Source organism: Macrobrachium rosenbergii, chromosome 21 (genome assembly GCF_040412425.1).
Source record: "Macrobrachium rosenbergii isolate ZJJX-2024 chromosome 21, ASM4041242v1, whole genome shotgun sequence".
NCBI classification, from domain to species: Eukaryota; Metazoa; Arthropoda; class Malacostraca; order Decapoda; family Palaemonidae; genus Macrobrachium; species Macrobrachium rosenbergii.
Genome location: NC_089761.1, coordinates 15,717,979 through 15,737,389, shown reverse-complemented (window position 1 = coordinate 15,737,389; position 19,411 = coordinate 15,717,979). Strand labels below are relative to the sequence as shown.

Below are 19,411 nucleotides of genomic sequence, written 5' to 3'. Positions count from 1 at the left end.
AAATCAAGTAATAATAAGAAGAAGAAAAGAAGAAGAATACGCAGAAGAATCGTCCTTCTTTCTTTCTCCAATATCTGCAAAGCCAGTCACAATAACAATTATCAATGGTGCTCAGTCAACATCAATTCATCCATAAAAAAACTAATGCCACTCTGTAGTAAAAATAATATTCTAGTCTTCAAGAATTACGGTCATTCTTACAACGCGTATACACTCATCGATACATTACGCCAAGGACGAACGTGACAACGTTGTTCATGCCTTGTAAATAACGGCCACCCCAAAGACATTAGTAACGTTACGAATTAAATTGCATTGCCAACAACCTTGGGGAAAAATAAAAATGGCAACATATACTTATCATCATTAAGAGTCATTAAGATCAGCGAAGGGAGGAAAAAACGGTTATTAAACACCTACCTCAAAGAGTCACATGTTGAGATGAGTTATTGGGTAACCTTCTAACACGGAGAATTGATTTTATGATCAATTACGAGACTGGAGCATCGAGGGGACCCCTTCCACCTCCCACTCAACCATACAGACACCCGGTCTCTTACAAAATGTCCCGCTGACGTTCATAAATTGGTGGTTTTCCGCAGGTATGATGCGGTAATGAGGCCGCAAGGGAAACATCGGTCAAATGTCGTGGAGTGTCTTTGTGGCAGCTATGTTGCGTTAATGGCGGTTATGAAAATATTGGGCAGTAATTTTAATCAAAGAATATTTCTGTATCTTTCTTTATACCTGTAAGTCTTCTTGAAGATAAACATGGGAGGCTTTAGCAAGCTGAATTTCGAAACAGATTTTCATTTCCAGAACCCGTGTCCGGGCACCAGCCGAAAAAATACTGAGAACTGGGTTAACATTAAGAGTGTATATAAATTTAATGGAAAGGACGTACTGGGATATAGGCTGACAGTACAGAAACCTTGACTATCAGATGACCGGGGAAGCAATACCAAACAATACGCCAAGTACTGAAGCGTAGATAACAAAGTTAAGCGAAACTTACGCGAGATAAATGAGTTTCTGAGAAAATGGCGGATGATACTGGCAAAGCACTGTATCCAGGAAGTGGCTTTGGCTCTATGGTAACTGACAGATTTATTAATGAAATATTTATGGGTGATAAAAAAAAACAAAATAGAAAATTCTTGTCAAAAGAATAACATCCAAAGAAGAAGGAAGACCACGCTTAGCAGTACATTTTTGTGAGGTCATGGATATTAGACATGACGGGGATAATTTAACTGATGTACCAGAATCCGAATACCCCAATGAAATTATAAAAGAGTTCACGAAAAAGTGGAATCTGTTATAAACAAAACTTACACGAAATAGAGGGAAGCACCGGGCTATGATGAAATCAATGCCAAAAATTATTTTAGCTGAAAATCAAATGACATCTCGAATAGTACTAGACTTCTGCAGAACACTGAATTATTATTATTTATTATAAGATGAACCCTATTCTTATGAGACAAACTCACAGAGACCATTGACTTGAAATTCAGGCTCTCAAAGAATTTGGTGTTCATTTGAAAGAAGTAACAGAATGAAACAGAGCCTGATGTTTGAGATAAGCTCGCCACGGCAAAGCTTTATAGCAAGTAAAAGTGACCTGACTGAATACAGTCACTAAGAAGTATATCTTAGTTTAACCAGACCACTGAGCTGGTTAACAGCTCTCCTAGAGCTGGCCCGAAGGATTAGATTTATTTTATGCGGCTAAGAACCAACTGGTTACCTAGCAACGGGACCTACAGCTTATTGTGGAATCCGAACCACATTATGACGAGAAATGAATTTCTATCACCAGAAATAAATTCTTCTAATTCTTCATTGGCCGCTCGGAGAGTCGAACGCTGGGCCAACAGCGTGCTAGCCGAAAGCTCTACCCATCCCTCCAATGAAGAACTTAAAAACAGTCACTAAAGAGGCATTGCACTTATATCGGTTGTGATATAATATTCTGTATGCTTATTCTCAATAGGCTGGAAACAGAGACTGAAAAATGCTTAGAAATGCAGAAACCGGTTTCAGAAAAGGCAGGCGCTGTACTGATCAATATTAAACATTTGTGTTAAGAAATACTGGGCAGCCGTGCAAGGAATTTAAAAATCCTTCTTTGATCGTTTTTGTTAATTACGATAAGGCGCATAATAGTGTCCAAACACCGATATTGAGTCAAGTCTTACGTCACTATGGCGTTCCGGTTAAATATGAGTGAATTGAACTGAAAGCAGAATTTAGGCCAAAGGCCAAGCACTGGGACCTATGGAAGCTATTCTGCGCCGAAACTGAAATTGACAGCAAAAGGTTTGAAAGGTGTAACAAGAGGAAAACCTCGCAGTTGCACTATGAATGAATTGTTAGGAGAGGGTTGAAAGTAAGATGGAAGAAAGAGAATATGAATGGAGGTACAGTAAAAGGAACGAAAGGGGTTGCAGCTAGGGGCCGAAGGCACGCTGCAAAGAACCTTAAGTAATGCCTATAGAGCACCGCATGAGGTGCACTGACGGCATTAGCCCCCTACGGGGATACCGATAATGAAAAAATAAATGCTGATTGAGAAGACACACAGTTGTACGTCCATTTACTGCACTGCATGAGGTGCACTGACGGCACTAACCCCCTACGGGAATTAAATATGTAAAGCTCTACCCCCTACGGGGGTTAAATATGTCAAGCTATCTGAAATTACCCATAAACAGAGCAGATACAAAGATAACGTTGATGGAGTCTCGTCAGTTGAATATGCAGCAACTGGTGGGATGCTCCTTGGTATTGTTATACCACCTCTGCTGTTTGCCCATCTCGAAGATCTAAGAATGAAAACAGATGTTGGAGATAGAAGCGAGGGTTCAGATTTGAGTGACACTAGAAAGTTGACAGGATATGCAGACGATGGTGTCTTCTTCAGCAAAACACCACAAGATTTTCAAATCTTGCTTAACAGAATGCACATCATCCATCTAGAGAACGGAGACCTAAGATAAACCTAAGGAAAACAGAAATAGTGAGGACAGAGTATGCACAAAAGGATGGGGTAACACTTGAAGGAGAAAGGATTGATGAGGTCGAGTCTTCCAAATATTTGGGAACAATGATATCCAATACAGGTTCTCTTGAGCTGGAACTTGATGAGACTAAAATGGTAAGTCAAACAAGAGCAGACTGAATAGGATTAGGAGATCAAATAAGACTGAATTAACATACGAAAATAAGATAGTACGTTAGTCTAGTACGACCTGTCTGCATTGCCATACGGACGCCTACTTGTATGATAATAAAACTGTTTCTAAAAGGTTTTGTTCATCAGAGAATGAAGCTTTAAGAAGAATATTTGGAGTAAGTTGACAGGATAGAGTTAAAAACACTACCATAAGGGAAACTGAAAGCTCCATATATAAATGAGACAATGAAAGGAAGATGGAGAAGGCTTGGATATGTCCTTCGCATCACCCTGGGAGATTTTAAGTCTGGAGAGGAAGACCCAACCTACTTGAAGGAGAACGGGAGACTGGAGAAGAGTGGAGACTCATTAAAATATAAAGCATAGGAAAGACATGAGTGATGGAGTTTTAAAGACGCCCTTTTCGACGCACGGAGTTGGAGGCGATGATGATCTGTAGTTTGTATAATCTAGAAGCGAATAAGGTTCAAACATTACATAGGTTAGGGGATATTCTTTTCTGAATCAAGACAGCTGAAGAACTCAACATTCCCTTCTTTCAATTATGTTTTGATGTCAGAAACATTTCGTAACCTTATAACCAATGCTCTAAAAATTTGGGTAATGTCATAACCTTTATACCATGGTCTTCCACAATCTTTGGGTTGACATTCTTGCACTCTATTATTTAGCTTTGAGCGATATTTATTTAGATTTTAATTTTACATTTAGTTTTTAGCTGTCATTTGTTATTATATCTAGTTTTCTGATTTGTTATACCGTATGTTATGTATAGTCATTTCTGTTCCTCCATCCTTTACAATTTTCGTCTTTTCAACATAACTGAGCAATATAGTCTGTGGAAGCTTATGTAATAATAATAATAATAATAATAATAATAATAATAATAATAATAATAATAATAATAATAATAATAATAATAATAATAAAAGTGTAATGGACTTCAAATATATTGTCAAAATTAATATATTAGATTTAATTTTAAATAAATCATACTTTTTTTATTCGAAGAAACGACAACAAGGGTAGAGAGAGAGAGAGAGAGAGAGAGAGAGAGAGAGAGAGAGAGAGAGAGAGAGAGAGACAACGACTCTCATATGTCATTTCACAGATCAAATGTTAACTCTGGGTCCGAATCTTTCTTGTAAATCAATAAACTCTTTTGGCTATCAGCCACAGTATCAAAATATTCAATTAAATCGCGCGCTCTCTCTCTCTCTCTCTCTCTCTCTCTCTCTCTCTCTCTCTCTCTCTCTCTCTCTCTCTCTCTCTCTCTAATATTTATGTAGCATTCTTAACAAAACCACGTCCCCTTCTCTTTAACCAGTAGGTGATATAATATCGTTTTGCAAAACTCTCTCTCTCTCTCTCTCTCTCTCTCTCTCTCTCTCTCTCTCTCTCTCACTGACACGCACACGCAAAGCAAAAAATACACAAGCATACACCATTTATAAAAAAAGAGAAAGTTCTATAACAAAGCATAATTACAAGAGAGAAAAAGTCGAAAGCAAACGCTTGCTGAAAATGGAAATAAGCAAACACGTAACAAAGAAGATGCAAGAGAGACGGGGTGTGAACAGAGAAAAAACTATTTAAGAAAAGATAAAACACAGGAGACACCCACAAAGATAATAAGATTATGTAAATTTAACGGACGAAAGCTTCACACAAGATATCTTGATGGATATGGAACAGGAAAGACACGAAAAGTGAGAAGCAGTAGGAAAGTGAAGGTATGAGAAAGATATGAAAATAGGATAGAAAAGGGGGGGTTTCAAAGATGCGATGTGAATGAGACGAGAAGGAAAATAAACGAACAAAAGAAAATAAAGACACAAAAATTGTGCAGTAATTAACCAAGATATATATATATATATATATATATATATATATATATATATATATATATATATATGTATGTACATATATACATATATATACATATATACATATATATATATATATATATATATATATATATATATATATATATATATATATATATATATAGAGAGAGAGAGAGAGAGAGAGAGAGAGAGAGGCCTCTCATATCGACACAGAATGGTGCCTAATAAACACGAGAGCCAATTAAGCCTCATTAAACCCCAATTCAATAAATCTCCAATCCGCACCAATCACTAACAAGGGACCTATCACTGTCGAAAGACTAATGGCTGACGGAGATGTCTCCGGCAACGTAAGTTTCCTAAAATCATTTTCTTTTAAATCTAATTGCGTAAATTAACCCGGGATTACAAATGATGCTTTTGTATTTTGTATTTTTATGTGTAATAACCATTATAAAATGGAAATAACGTGCTTCGATTTGAATTTTGATTTGTAATAACATTAAAAAGCAAACGCAGGATGGGTGTCTCAATTACCTAGTTATCATTGCAGTCTGCATGCAACTTGATGAATATTGATAGAAACTGAAGAAGATAAATCCAGTTATCTTGGGGTATTACTCGGGACTGGAATTGGAATGGAGGCCAAGGACTGGGACCTGTGAGGTCTTTCAGTTCCGAAACGGAAATTGGTTTTAAATGTGTGAACAGGAGGAAGACCTCACAGTTGCACTATGAAATAATTTTTAAGAGAAGGTGGAAAGTCAGATGGAAGAAAGAGAATATGAACGGGGGTACAGTAAAAGGAATTAAAGGCCGCAGCTAGGGGCCAAGGGGAAGCTGCAAAGAACCTTAAGTAACGCCTACAGTGCACCGCGTGGGTGCACTAACCCCCTACGGGAGTATTTCTCAGGAGGCTGTCAGCCCACTAGGCATACTGATAGCTGCAACAATTGGTTTCTACACAGTTTCTGAACACATGAATAACAGCATCAGAACACGGCTTCCACTTTCGAAAGCATCACATTCAGCAATTATAGATTACTCTTGCACACAGCAAGACTTCAAAATACTCTGTAAAGCAACAGACAAACTGTACCTTCTTATTACATAACCTCTTTGTAACAGAAAAATGAAGCCAGAACTTAACGGTAATATACTGCCTATTCAGCTATTCATTAAACAGCATGGTACCTACTTCAAGTGTTAACAGATATTTTGGATCATTGTATAGTTTCCTTTACATTTCTTTATATTTACTTTTTGTATTAGTTAAATATATTCTGGTACTGTAAATATATGATCCGTGTCACATATTACGCCTTTCACATAGCATTGTATTTGTATATCTGACATAAGAAAGTTCTAGTTATTAGTACGATTATTTACTATTTGCATATTTTCCTATGTCTTAGCCTGATGACAGAGAAGTCCCAGTACGTTACTAATAATAATAAAGAATAGTGTTAAGGATTTCAGCACTGATGCTCTCATTCCCACATACGCATCAGCAGCAGTTTGGGTTTATGAAAGGAAGGAGCACAGTGGATGCTATTTTTATAGTAAGACAATTCCAAGAGAAGTATTTAGAAGGAAACAGGAAAGTTTACATGTGTTTTGTGGATCTTGAAAAGGCGTATGACAGGGTACCAAGAAGAGTACTTTATTGGTGTTTGAGAAAGAGAGTAGTACCAGAGAAGTTGGTAAAGTTAATGAAGATGATGTATGAGGGGACATGAACCAGTGTACAGACAAAATATGGGGAGAGTGAGGCATTCCCTGTGGAGGTTGGCCCCCATCAGGGATCAGCTCTGAGTCCATTCTTGTTTCTCGTCGTTATAGACACTTTTGACATCAGAATTACGGACAACGAAGAACTGTGGGAACTGATGTTTGCTGGTGATTTAGTCATTATAGTAGACACAGAAGAACTGCAAGAAAGGTTTTTAGCATGGAAAGGAGCCCTAGGAAAGAAAGGATTGAAAGTGAAGATTGGAAAGACAGAGCTAATGATTAGTAGTAAAGAAGACCATGAAGAAGTAAACATTCAAGTGGAAGATGGTACAGTGCCAAAACAGAACAGTGAGTTTAACTCCTTGGGATCAATAATAACAGAGGAGAGAGGTACTGAGAAAGCAGTCAGACAGAGAGTGAAAGAAGCGTGACGAAAACACAGAGAAGTAACTGTAGTTGTTTTAGACAAGAATTTGCCATTAAGGCGCAAAATGAAGATATATAAGATAGTTATCAGTTCCGTACTATTATATGGAGAAGAGGAAAGAGGAGGGACTTTGGAAAGAACCGAGAAAAGGATGGTGAGATGGATTGCTAGAATATCACTACTGGAAAGGAAGGAGAGTCAAGATATAAGAAGAATGTGTGGTATATGTAATGTAAAGGAGAAGGCTAGGGAAGCTCGTTTGAGATACTGTGGCCATGTAATAAGAAGAGAAGAGGTGGAACCAATCAAGAGAGCTAAGAACATGCCAGTGGTGGGGAGTAGGAGAGGAGTGTGGTGCGTCAGCGAATCAGATGGATGGATGTGGTGAGGAGGGATATGGGTGAGGTGGGCCTGGGGGAAGAAGATGCAAGGAATAGAAAAAGATGGAGAGTTAACTCGAGCAGCTGACCCTTCTATACAGTGGGACTAATAGGGTCGAAAGAAGAAGTTCTCATTCCCACATAGTTTTTCATCATACACCTTGTCCACCTAGGAGAGGGTGGTGTCAACAAGAGCCAGCCTTCCAGTTTTTTTTTTTTTTTTTTTTTGTGAAGCTTTAGGGATGAACCTGAAACAAACCACGAACCAGCCTGTGTTAACCGACAGTTGCACCACTGAGCCATGCCGCGCATACAGACACACACAAATAATATATATATATAATATACATATATATAAATATATATAATGTACATATATATAATATACATATATACTGTATATATATGTATATATGTAAGTGACCAGCAAAGAAATTATAATTAATGATTATACAAACGTTCATCCATAAGCTAAAAAATATAAGCAACCGTTTCAATAAGTTAAATAAATGCAGACTCAGACCTTAAAGGAAATGCGAGCATGATCTTCTAATTGTCTAACGTGTTCCTTATAAGCCTGCAATTGATCACTTGCAACTGGGTATGCCATTTCCATCACATTAATCATTGTTCATATTTTCTCCCATGAAGCAAATAAACTTAGATCGTTCCGGCTTATTTACATGGTAAATATAAACTGCGCCATCTCCTTCACTCAATATTCATTTGAAATCGACAGTCGAATTCACAAAAAATTCAATGAGGATTCATGCATTCCTTTAACCTCAGCATAAGACAACCTAGAGCTCGCACGAGCTCTTGCTATCTGTAACTGGTTGCCAATGGAATAGAAAAAAGAATATAAAAAAAATTTTTAAACACGCTTTTATTAAAATACACTAAAAAGTACTGACCTACTGATCATATAAGGTTGTACTGTCACCCGGATTGAGTAACCAAGCAAAATTTCAAGTCAATCGGACGAAGGGAGCAGGTCGAAAATTGAGTCACAAGATTTGACCCAGACAGACAGACAAAAAAGCGAGCTAGATAAAAGCGTATGAAAAGAAACTGGTTATGAATCATCCTCCTTAATGCGAGGGGAAGGAAGTTTGGTCGGATGAACGAGGAAGCTGGGACGGGAAAGGGAATCCGGATTACTGGACTCGAACCTTGAAAAAGAAATCGGATAAGCGATGAAGCCGATTTTATTTTTGTATAAAAAAAATATAAAAAGCCCTTCCACTTTAATGAATGGTGCATCAAACCATAAGCCTAAATTATCAATAATCACATTACCTCATTTTCATTCAAACCATTGTTGATATCAAATTCATTCAAACGTGATAAATCTTAGTATACATAACATACATTTATATGTACCATCTGTAAGTCCACCTATACACACCATTTCTCCCAAATTCAACACATAGGCAGAATGATTTTTCAGAAAAGGGAATAACAGAGAGAGAGAGAGAGAGAGAGAGAGAGAGAGAGAGAGAGAGAGAGAGTAGGTCAGTGCAAGATCCTGGGTCAGTGGTAGAGCGCCGAACCATAGCCACCGAACACCCCTTCGTCATGTTCTAGGTTAATCCCACTTTACCCACCACCGGTCGACACCAGGATTAATAGAGTACCCGACACCTGGGTCGACATAGGTGAGAATGAGTACAAACGTCAGCTGGGATCTTGAAAAGGGCATGGGGCTGACCAAGGTCTATAGAGATACACTCTATAGACCTTGGGGCTGACAATCTTCTTCTCAGAAATTTGCAGAGAAAGGGAAAAAAGTATATGGTACAATATCTGAATGGAAATGTATTACGAATTCTCTCTCTCTCTCTCTCTCTCTCTCTCTCTCTCTCTCTCTCTCTCTCTCTCTCTCTCTCTCTTCGTCTGTGTGTAAGGTCCTCATTCTCTGTCTGTTGCATGTATTTACTGATATGTTTCTGTGAACTGAAATCGCAATGAATATGGCAATCAAGGCTGATCAACTGCCATATTTTCCGCAACGTCAATTCACAAAAACACATCAATTAAACAAACTACAGACAGTCAGGAAGGTTGTCAGACAGTGACGAGGATGGAGAGAGAGAGAGAGACAGACAGACAGAGAGAGAGGGGCAACGATTTCGTAATATATTTCCATCCAGATATTGCCTCCAAGTGCATACTTCGTGTTTACTACAATCACCACGGCATTCAGTTTCCCTCTTAACTGATAATCTGCAGGTGAAAGTAACGACGCTTGAATGAGCGCCTGTGTACAGACCTCCTTAAAAGAGCGACTGTGTGACCTTACGTGCATATCGCTTTCGTTACAAAACTGACCGTTTCATCACACTTACCGCGCAGAGGCACGCATGCGCACTCGCTTTCTTTGGCCGTAAACACATTCTCCTCGGATGAGTAGTGACGATGGCTGGGCGCTGTTACCGGAATTCTGGAAGAGATGAGATTTATCATTACATCACCCCCTTCTCTTTTGAGATTATATATATATATATATATATATATATATATATATATATATATATATATATATATATATATATATATATATATATATGTGTGTGTGTGTGTGTGTGTGTGTGTGTGTGTGTAATATATATAATATATATATATATATATATATATATATATATATATATATTATAACTATACATATATTAAACTTGACAACATGGACATTTGTTCTATACATTGATACAGTTAACAACAGGACCTCATTTGAACAATATGGTATCTAAAGTTACAAGCTTTAAAGGACCTTCTGTCCCCATCGTCGGCTATCATACAAAGAGGATACAAAGTCCTTGAAAGTTGATAGGTACCATCCTGTCTAATTATATATTTATATATATATATATATATATATATATATATATATATATATATATATATACAGTATGTATATATATATATATATTTTATATATATATATATATATATATATATATATATTTTATATACAATTTATATATATATATATATATATTTTATATACATTTTATATACATAACATTTATGAACTTACATTAACAATATGCATCATTCCACAAAAAACTAATATTTGACAAGTCTTACCAATGTTGCACATTTCTTATATAACGCTGTATACAAACACCCACAGACATATACATTATATATGTAGATATATGTGCATATATGTAATATATAATATATAATTATTTATATACATGTAAATATATATATATACATATACACGCATATATATACAGTATATTATGTGTGGGTATGAATATATAATTTTCAAATACATTATGCATTTATCGAAAATGCTTATTTACTAAACCTTACTAAAACTGGTGTACTGGGTTAATCAAAGATCAATATATTTCCATTAAATAAGAAAAATTAATGGATTTATGACACAGATACTGAGTTATTAAAGCTCATTTTCTATATTTGTAACTACTCCGCTAATTAGTGAGATCCTTTAGTGTGGAGACAAAACTATGCTGATCATTATAATATAAATGCGTTTTGATCTCAGTACCTTACTAAGTCATCAATGACCAAATAACCAAGAGTGAATTTACCTTTAATAAGATGCGTGAACGATGTCGAGAGAGAGAGAGAGAGAGAGAGAGAGAGAGAGAGAGAGAGAGAGAGAGAGAATCCGTAATTCTGCCAATAGACCGGACCCGTTCTGATATCACAAAAATCATTTCGAGTGATAAAGGGAGATGAATGCTGAAGTGTTACTGTTAATTTATTTATATTGAAGTAGCAAACTATTAAAGTGACACAGTACTCAGAGTTACCGTCTTAATATGTATAAGCCAGGAGTGGTCTGTTCCTCTCAAAATCGCAACAAAAGCAAAGTGATCAGACTTTACAGCATACATTCTGTTAGGCAAGGACCTCTTTCTTAATGGGCAAAACACTAGTACTAGGTCAGTGTAATACACGATGAAAGGTTAATCTTAACACCATTCTTTTCCTTAACCTAAACAGATCGAGTATTACTAAATTTAATGATAGGATTAAATAAGAGAAATATTTTTCAACTCAATAAGGAAATGAACACGTTATACCCACAATACACAGACGCAATTACAGAGGCAAATGCAGCCGACGGCATTTCTCAACGAATCACAAATCAACATAACCAAAAGTACTTGTAAATGACAAGAACGATAAAATAACATATAACAGACTGATATGGAATAATTATAAAGAGTCTTACCAAGCGGTTACAATTTGCAGATGGTAAATCCAGAGGTGCTTGTTACACTAACCAATCCAAGAAGCACACTTCTCGTTTTACCTACGTCGGAAGTATACTGAATATAAGCAAAACAAGGACGACAAACGTTTCAACCATGATTACGGGCACAAGAGTGCCCTCTATCGGCCAGATGCCAAAACAAGTTTATCCATAAAAATATTATAATAGAACCATACCAACAAACAAATATGAACAGCATAAGCAACGTAAAAAAAAACCACAGGAATAAATTGTAAGACTGAGGGAGAGAGAAAGAGGGAAAAAAAAAGTACATCGGTCGATAACCCGTACAGTTTGGCCCATTGTTCTCGGGTCGCCTAATACAGAGAACAGACGTGAACAACTTGACCTTCAGTGACCTTTCCCCGCAAACGAGACAAAAGGAGGATCTGTCTAGTTGTAACCCTGAAAAGTAAGATAACATTTTCCTTCCTCTAGATACGTCTGTGGTCCCTACCCCCACCCAGCCACCAACTCCAACCACCACCCCACCCCTTCAAAACCAACCCTTAGGCCACTCACTGCGCGATCCTTTCTCCAGAACGGAAATTCAAATAATGACAACAATCAGAATGCCTTAAATTTCTTGACAATGAAACGGAAGATCCCACAGCCACAGCCTTTTCATTCCTTACACCGTAGCACAGTTTATGTGTAATAAGAATTTCTTGAAGCACGTAAGTTTTAGCTTACTCTGAAGTTACAGAAATTCTCTGAAAGGAACACAGTTATGGGAAGATAGGGTTTCTTCTTAGAGGGGAGAAGATTGCCAAAATAGAATTCAGTCTAAAATATCTCATGTAATTACAACGAATGGACAGACTCACGCATCTATATATATATATATATATATATATATATATATATATATATATATATATATATATATATATATATATATATATATATACTTGTAATAATTAGCCATCAACTCCATCTGCAATTACCTGTCAGTTCGTAAAACGTCTCTGGCCTGAAATATTTAATTTTGTGAACGTTCGCATTCAAAAAACTCATTTTGACATTCTAACTCTTTAAATATCGAATAACTTGGGAAGCAAAGGCAATCATGCCTTTGGGGTATAGCTGAATATAATTAACTTTATGTTTCTGAAAAATTTCTATAATTCCCAGACAGTATCTCTCATTTAAGCGAAAGCGTAGTTGCATTCAAAAGAATGTCCATCCAGTTCCTCAAATGGAATGAAAATGGCAGTATTGCTGTGAGCTTGAGTTATTAAAATGCAAAGAAACTAAATAAATAAATAAAACGTTCAATTAATCGTGCAATTTTCAGGTCACTGCTGCTCGTTAATTTTGTTCATGCTAAAAAAATTTACGAAAATCTTTACTTAGCAATGAACTAAGCATTCAATTAATACATTCAAATAATACGACCTTCAAACAATTGTATTGACAATATCAAATTGTTTAAGGGCAAAATAATAATAATTTGCTCTTTATATAGAAAATCACTTTAATGCAAAGCACAAAATTATATGAGTAACATTACTCAGCAAAACGCACTAAATAATAAAAACTACAACATTCATTCAGTAAGAGCATTACACCAACCTTTACTTTGCTGTCAATTAACTTTCATGATAAATGTAAATCATTCAGTCACCGGTATTGTTTGAGCCGCTCAAATCTATTGATTTAGTTTTATGCCTTACACATGCATGCAATCTTCTCAAACACGCGTGCATGTGCCAGCGCTTGTCTATGCATGCAAGGATCCCAATAAAAATCTTTTTGCGACGTCGTCTTCTCCATGCATGAATGAAAGCTTCTTGAGCATGCAAGCGCGCATTCGCAAATGCGTTTCTGTACATATCTGCGCATGCTCCGACTCTTCAATAAAAATCAGGGATTTATGTTCGTGCTCTAACTTTCGTGTGTGTGTGTGTGTATGCCATTTGAGATGACATGCCAAACCACAACTTCAGAAGCTTAAGAAGTTTTCACGCGTATTTTTTTAAGTCTTGACATGCAACGCAAAGATAAGTCGTGCACTCCAGAGAAAGCGTTGAAAACACCAACGCATGCGAGGAAAGCATTCTAATTATTCTCGGCATAACTCGGTGCTTGTTCCTTTTATTGTGCTTTCTGAAAAAAGCGTGAACGCGTTTTTTTTTTCTTTTTTCAGGTCTGCGAAAGTATTTTAACTGAGGTGATCCATCGTTTCAGTTCTCAAAAGAGAACTTCCTATTTTCCACACTATTTCTGTTGAGGATGAACCAATTTCCATTGGTTTTAGGTGCCTTATTGAGCAGCTGAAGCTAGGCCTATTTGCCATAAGCATTAAACTATTTTATTACTTTTTCATTTACAAACACTGACTTCACATTGCCGATAGAGCTGAAGATAAGCCTATCTTCCACAAACACTGAAAACTTCTATCGTATTCTCTTGTCTTTTTAATGCTGACAATGCTGAGTCAACACAAAGCTAAAGGTGGGCCTCCTTTCAAAGGCAAACGTTTAGAACAGAATATAGAATTTAAGCCAAAGGCCAAGCACTGGGACTTATGAGGTCATTCAACGCTGAAATGGAAATTAACAAAAAAAAGCTTGAAAGGTGTAACAGGAAGAAAACCTCGCAGCTGCACTGTTAAAAAATTGTTTGGAGAGGCTGGAAAGTAAGATGGAACAAAGAGAATATGAACGGAGGTACAGTAAAAGAAATGAAAGGGGTTGCAGCTAGGGGCCGAAGGGACGCTGCAAAGAACTTCAAGAAAAGCCTACAGCGCACCGCATGAGATGCACTGACGTCACTGCCTCCCAACGGGGAAGGCAAATATTTACGTTTCATCTTTATTTGGGTTGAAGAACTTCGGTTCATTTTCATCTGATTATTGTAAGTTTTCATCCAGAAAAAGAAATACAAGGAACTGGCATTCGCAGACTCTTAAGATCTGATGAAATACAAACATTTTTTGTAAAAGATTCATATTACTACTCATGATTATGTTTCCTTCAAACAACAATGCGAATTTCATATCACAAAATAGCCATCTGAATCGAATTCACTTTACCTTGATAACGACCAACTGGAGTAATAAATGATAGGTTCTCCTACCCTAACCGAAACTGGCCTTTCCCTGCCTTGATTCCAGAACTCTCCAGAATAATTTCATGTACTGAAAAGAAAAAAATATATTTGAAAATCATACTGCTTATTGGAGGAATTCGACAACGATCTAGACCTCGTGCCTCTCACCTCCAATTTGAACAAAAGCAAAGCATGTTATAAATAAATATAGCTCCAATATTCCCGAACGTAAAGATATCCACAGATATAATCGAAGACACAAAAAACCTTTCTTTTGTTGCGTTACAAGAAATCTCGCAATGCACAAGGTAAAAGAAAATTCGAAAATGTAGGAGGTAGCAACAGATATTAACAGAGACACCCCAAAAATAAAACTTCTCTTGTTGGGTCGCAAGAAGCCTTTATAACTCACGAGCATTTTCAAAACCAACACCTAAGTATTTACGACAAATATACACATTAAACGGATGCTGGCCACGCCCTTGAGGCGTCGAACCCTACAAAAAATATGGAGAGAAATATACATCAGTACCCGGAGGTGCTGTGGTCACGCCTTCGGGAAACAAAAAAAAATTAAAAAAAATAAGAAAAAAACTGAAAGAATGCAGCTCTCTTACGTAAAGAAAATAGCATCGTGACTTTCATCTCAGACCTATCTTGTATATACGCAGTTTTACGTGAATGTATGCATGTAAGTATGTATATATATATATATATATATATATATATATATATATATATATATATATATATATATATATATATATATATATATATATATATATATATATATATATATATATCAGCTGACCAACCCGGCACTGCCTGGGAAAACTCTGAATGACAACCAATAAACTCTCTCTCTCTCTTTCTCTCTCTCTCTCTCTCTCTCTCTCTCTCTCTCTCTCTCTCTCTCTCTCTCTCTCTCTCTCCTGTTAAGATAGTTGCTTCAGTTACAATGCCCAATATTTTTGACATTTTATATTTCACCCCTTCTCACCCCCATTCCTATCGGGGCTGAATTGGACTTTAAATGGCATCAGGAGTATCACTATTCATCTCAGCAACCTCAAAAACTATCTATTAGACACTAACACCTTCTACTTTTATCATTTTATTTTTCACCCCTTCTCACCACCCCCCTTCCTATCAGGGCTGAACTTGGACTTAAAGGGCATTGGGAGTGTCACTATTCATCTCAGCGACCTCAAAAACTATGGATTAGACACTATTATCTGCCGTTTTTGGTTATTTTTACGTGTCACCCCGTTCCCACCCTCACCCCCTTTGGTACCAGTGATATGTTACCTCCCACAGTATTCTTTTCCAGATAGTAAATCATATGTATACCGATATGAGGTGAGCTAAACCTGTAGAGTTCATTTAGTTACTAAGTACGGGTAGAACCAGCCCTGTTTCAGGGAACCCCTTATCACCCCCCCTCCCTTTGGTGCCCTTTAGAGCTAGTGATGCCTTACCCCCACACTATTCTTTTCCAGATAGAAACTCATATGTTTGCCAAGTTTGGTTGAAATTGCTCAATGCCTTTCAGAGTTATGCTGGAACATACCCACACGTACATATATACATACATCCATTTATATTTATATATACTGTATATATATATATATATATATATATATATATATATATATATATATATATATATATATATATATGTATACATATATATATATATACAGTATATATACATATATATACATATTAAGAGAGCAGAAACCAAAAGCAAAAAGAATAGAAAGTCAATTGATACTTCAAAAATTGCTAGTTCAGCTCAACGCGCCAAGCCTGAGAATTTACACATCGATATGGAAGAACACAACAATTACCAGCTTTCAACAACGCGCTGAATTCTGAAGAGAAACTAATGTTATTTACGAGGAACCGGGAAGGTGCTCCACCCTCTTATTGAATTGTCAGTGGACAGAGAGAGAGAGAGAGAGAGAGAGAGAGAGAGAGAGAGAGAGAGAGAGAGAGAGAGAGAGATGAACAATAAGGAAACTGGAGATATGAAAATGCACAAGGAATTGAAACTAAAACCATAACAACTGAGAAAAAATGTAACCCTTGCATATATTAATCAATTTTAAAAATGGTGTCTGTGAAGGCGTAAATGCAGTGAATAATTCAGTACTGTGAACTCTCTTAGAATCTGTTTCGATTAAATTGCAATCTGAGTAAAAAAAAAAACCATATCAAATATCATTCAGGGTCCAGTGATCACTTATGTATCCAAGCTTTAATGGCTTGCGTATATACATTCCTGCGCGCGCATATTTCATGCAAAACCAGGCGAGTGTAGGTGTGTGAAACAAAGATTCCTTCGTCATTATAGATTTCCATGCCGTGTAGCAATTTTTACCAATACATCAATGTTATGCCAATTTCCTAATATCGCATTTCCGACCCAAAATATACGATGATCTGATAAGCTGAATTTATGAGGTGCGAATTTCCAGATAATTTGCGCCTTCGGAAGATGCGCGAGTGATTCCAATCACAGAAGTGGCCTTTTCCCAGTCTCTGCAAATCGAAATGTCAGATGATTTATGAATCGTGAGACTTGTGCAAGTCCAAATGTCTTAGTCGTATGTTCTGACGCCAATTTTAGCAACTGTAATCAATCAGCCTTAGTCGTATTTTGTTGAATGATGCCAGCTCCCTTCACTGGGCCAAGAAGGAGCGCTTCGATATACTAATGGAATGTTGAAGTCAGACATGACAAATATTGGTCCACGTTACGGAGTTTAAGATCGAACGGAGCCTTAGATTTGCTGACCTGAGAATCACCTTTCCACTCTTAATAGCGTACAACCCTCGGTGTCGATGATCATAGCTATTGTAACGCCAGATTACGAAAACAAAACATTCGTACCAACAATCCTATGAGCGAGGAACGTCAACGGAAAAAAAAGAGAAAACTTAGTCAAACACGGTACCATGAATCTATGGCCAAAGAAAAAAAAGTCATTTAAATCGATCATCCCGCTAAACCAGATTATTGGAATCTGTTAAACATTATTAACACTTGAAATAGTAACAGCGTTCAAACAAACCAGAATATTTGTTAAAATTGTATATATTCTGCCCAATGAGAATGGACAATAAATCACTTGACCCCAGTATACAAACCTATCAATTCCTCTGCAGTGGTAGAACATAACATTTAAAATAGTTAGCAATATCCTAAAATAAATTTATTGTTTTTTAACTGAAATTTTATCTGGCACTTTTTTTAACATCAAATTATGACGAGAAAGGTGAATGTAAGTTTCACAAAAAGCTAAGTTCCCGAGATAATGAAAGATAGTATCAATGCTGCAGAATTATACCATAATTACATTGCTGGAATGCACAAAGACTACATGGATTTACAAAAAAAATGGTAATCTCTCTCTCTCTCTCTCTCTCTCTCTCTCTCTCTCTCTCTCTCTCTCTCTCTCTCTCTCTCTCTCTAAGACAAAGTAACACCTATATTCGTTTGAGAAAGGGAAATTTCATATGCCAGTGTATACGGATATTCAAAGTGAGAAAATAACCTCTCTCTCTCTCTCTCTCTCTCTCTCTCTCTCTCTCTCTCTCTCTCTCTCTCTCTCTCTAAGACTAAGACAAAAAAGGAGAGATCTCAAATTCATAAGACAAAATGATTCAGATGTCCCAGTACTGTTCGTCCATTTGCCATGACCAAGCAACAAACGTGTCGCCACACCAATCATCTTTCCAAAACCAATTTGTCAAAACGAGTCTCTCCCAACAGAATATTTCCACAAATCAGTGATTTGGCCACAGAGACCATTGGGTCGATTCTGCAAGAGCATCGTGTGAAAGAACAGATTACGCGTCCTCGACAGAAACAATCATTTATTTACGAATCTCTCTGGAATGTAAGATGACGATCTGTCGTGACGGTAACTTTATCATTAAGTACACTGTGACGTCATCGACGATGACCAGTGGCATTGGAGTCTCCACATCAGTGTTCACAAAGTTTTATCACAAGTAACAGTAAAATTGTCCACATGACAATATATATATATATATATATATATATATATATATATATATATATATATATATATATATATATATTTGTTTGTGAAAAAATGTCAAGGTGTATTTGTCATAAGCCTGTATACATATATATATATATATATATATATATATATATATATATATATATATATATATATATATATATATATATATATATATATATATATATATATATATCTTCTTCTTCTTCTTTTAACGTGCTTTTTCCCATTTTTGTATGGGGTAAGCACGATGCCTTCTTTTTGAAGGACTTTTGATTTGGCTTTGGGTAGACCTGTGGTCTCGATCGGCTGCCCTGCCTGACATCGCTTAGACCCCGGTAGCGTATGTTTCATGTATCATACCCGACCCAACGTCCTTTCTTCCCAGCAGCGAGAAGTTATTGCGCGGATATGGCGAGAGTTCGAGACGTGTGAGATGTTTGTTATGTTTTTAGGTGTT

At 36.6% G+C, this 19,411-nt stretch overlaps 1 long non-coding RNA gene across 1 annotated transcript in view; it reads right to left on the bottom strand.

Annotated features, from left to right (window-relative positions):
• Positions 1–19,411, bottom strand: part of LOC136849705 (uncharacterized) — a 626,170-nt gene that overhangs the window by 412,233 nt on the left and 194,526 nt on the right. The window contains exon 2 of the long non-coding RNA XR_010856389.1: positions 9,936–10,030. This is a non-coding gene — a long non-coding RNA (uncharacterized lncRNA). The remainder of the gene's footprint in view (positions 1–9,935; positions 10,031–19,411) is intronic.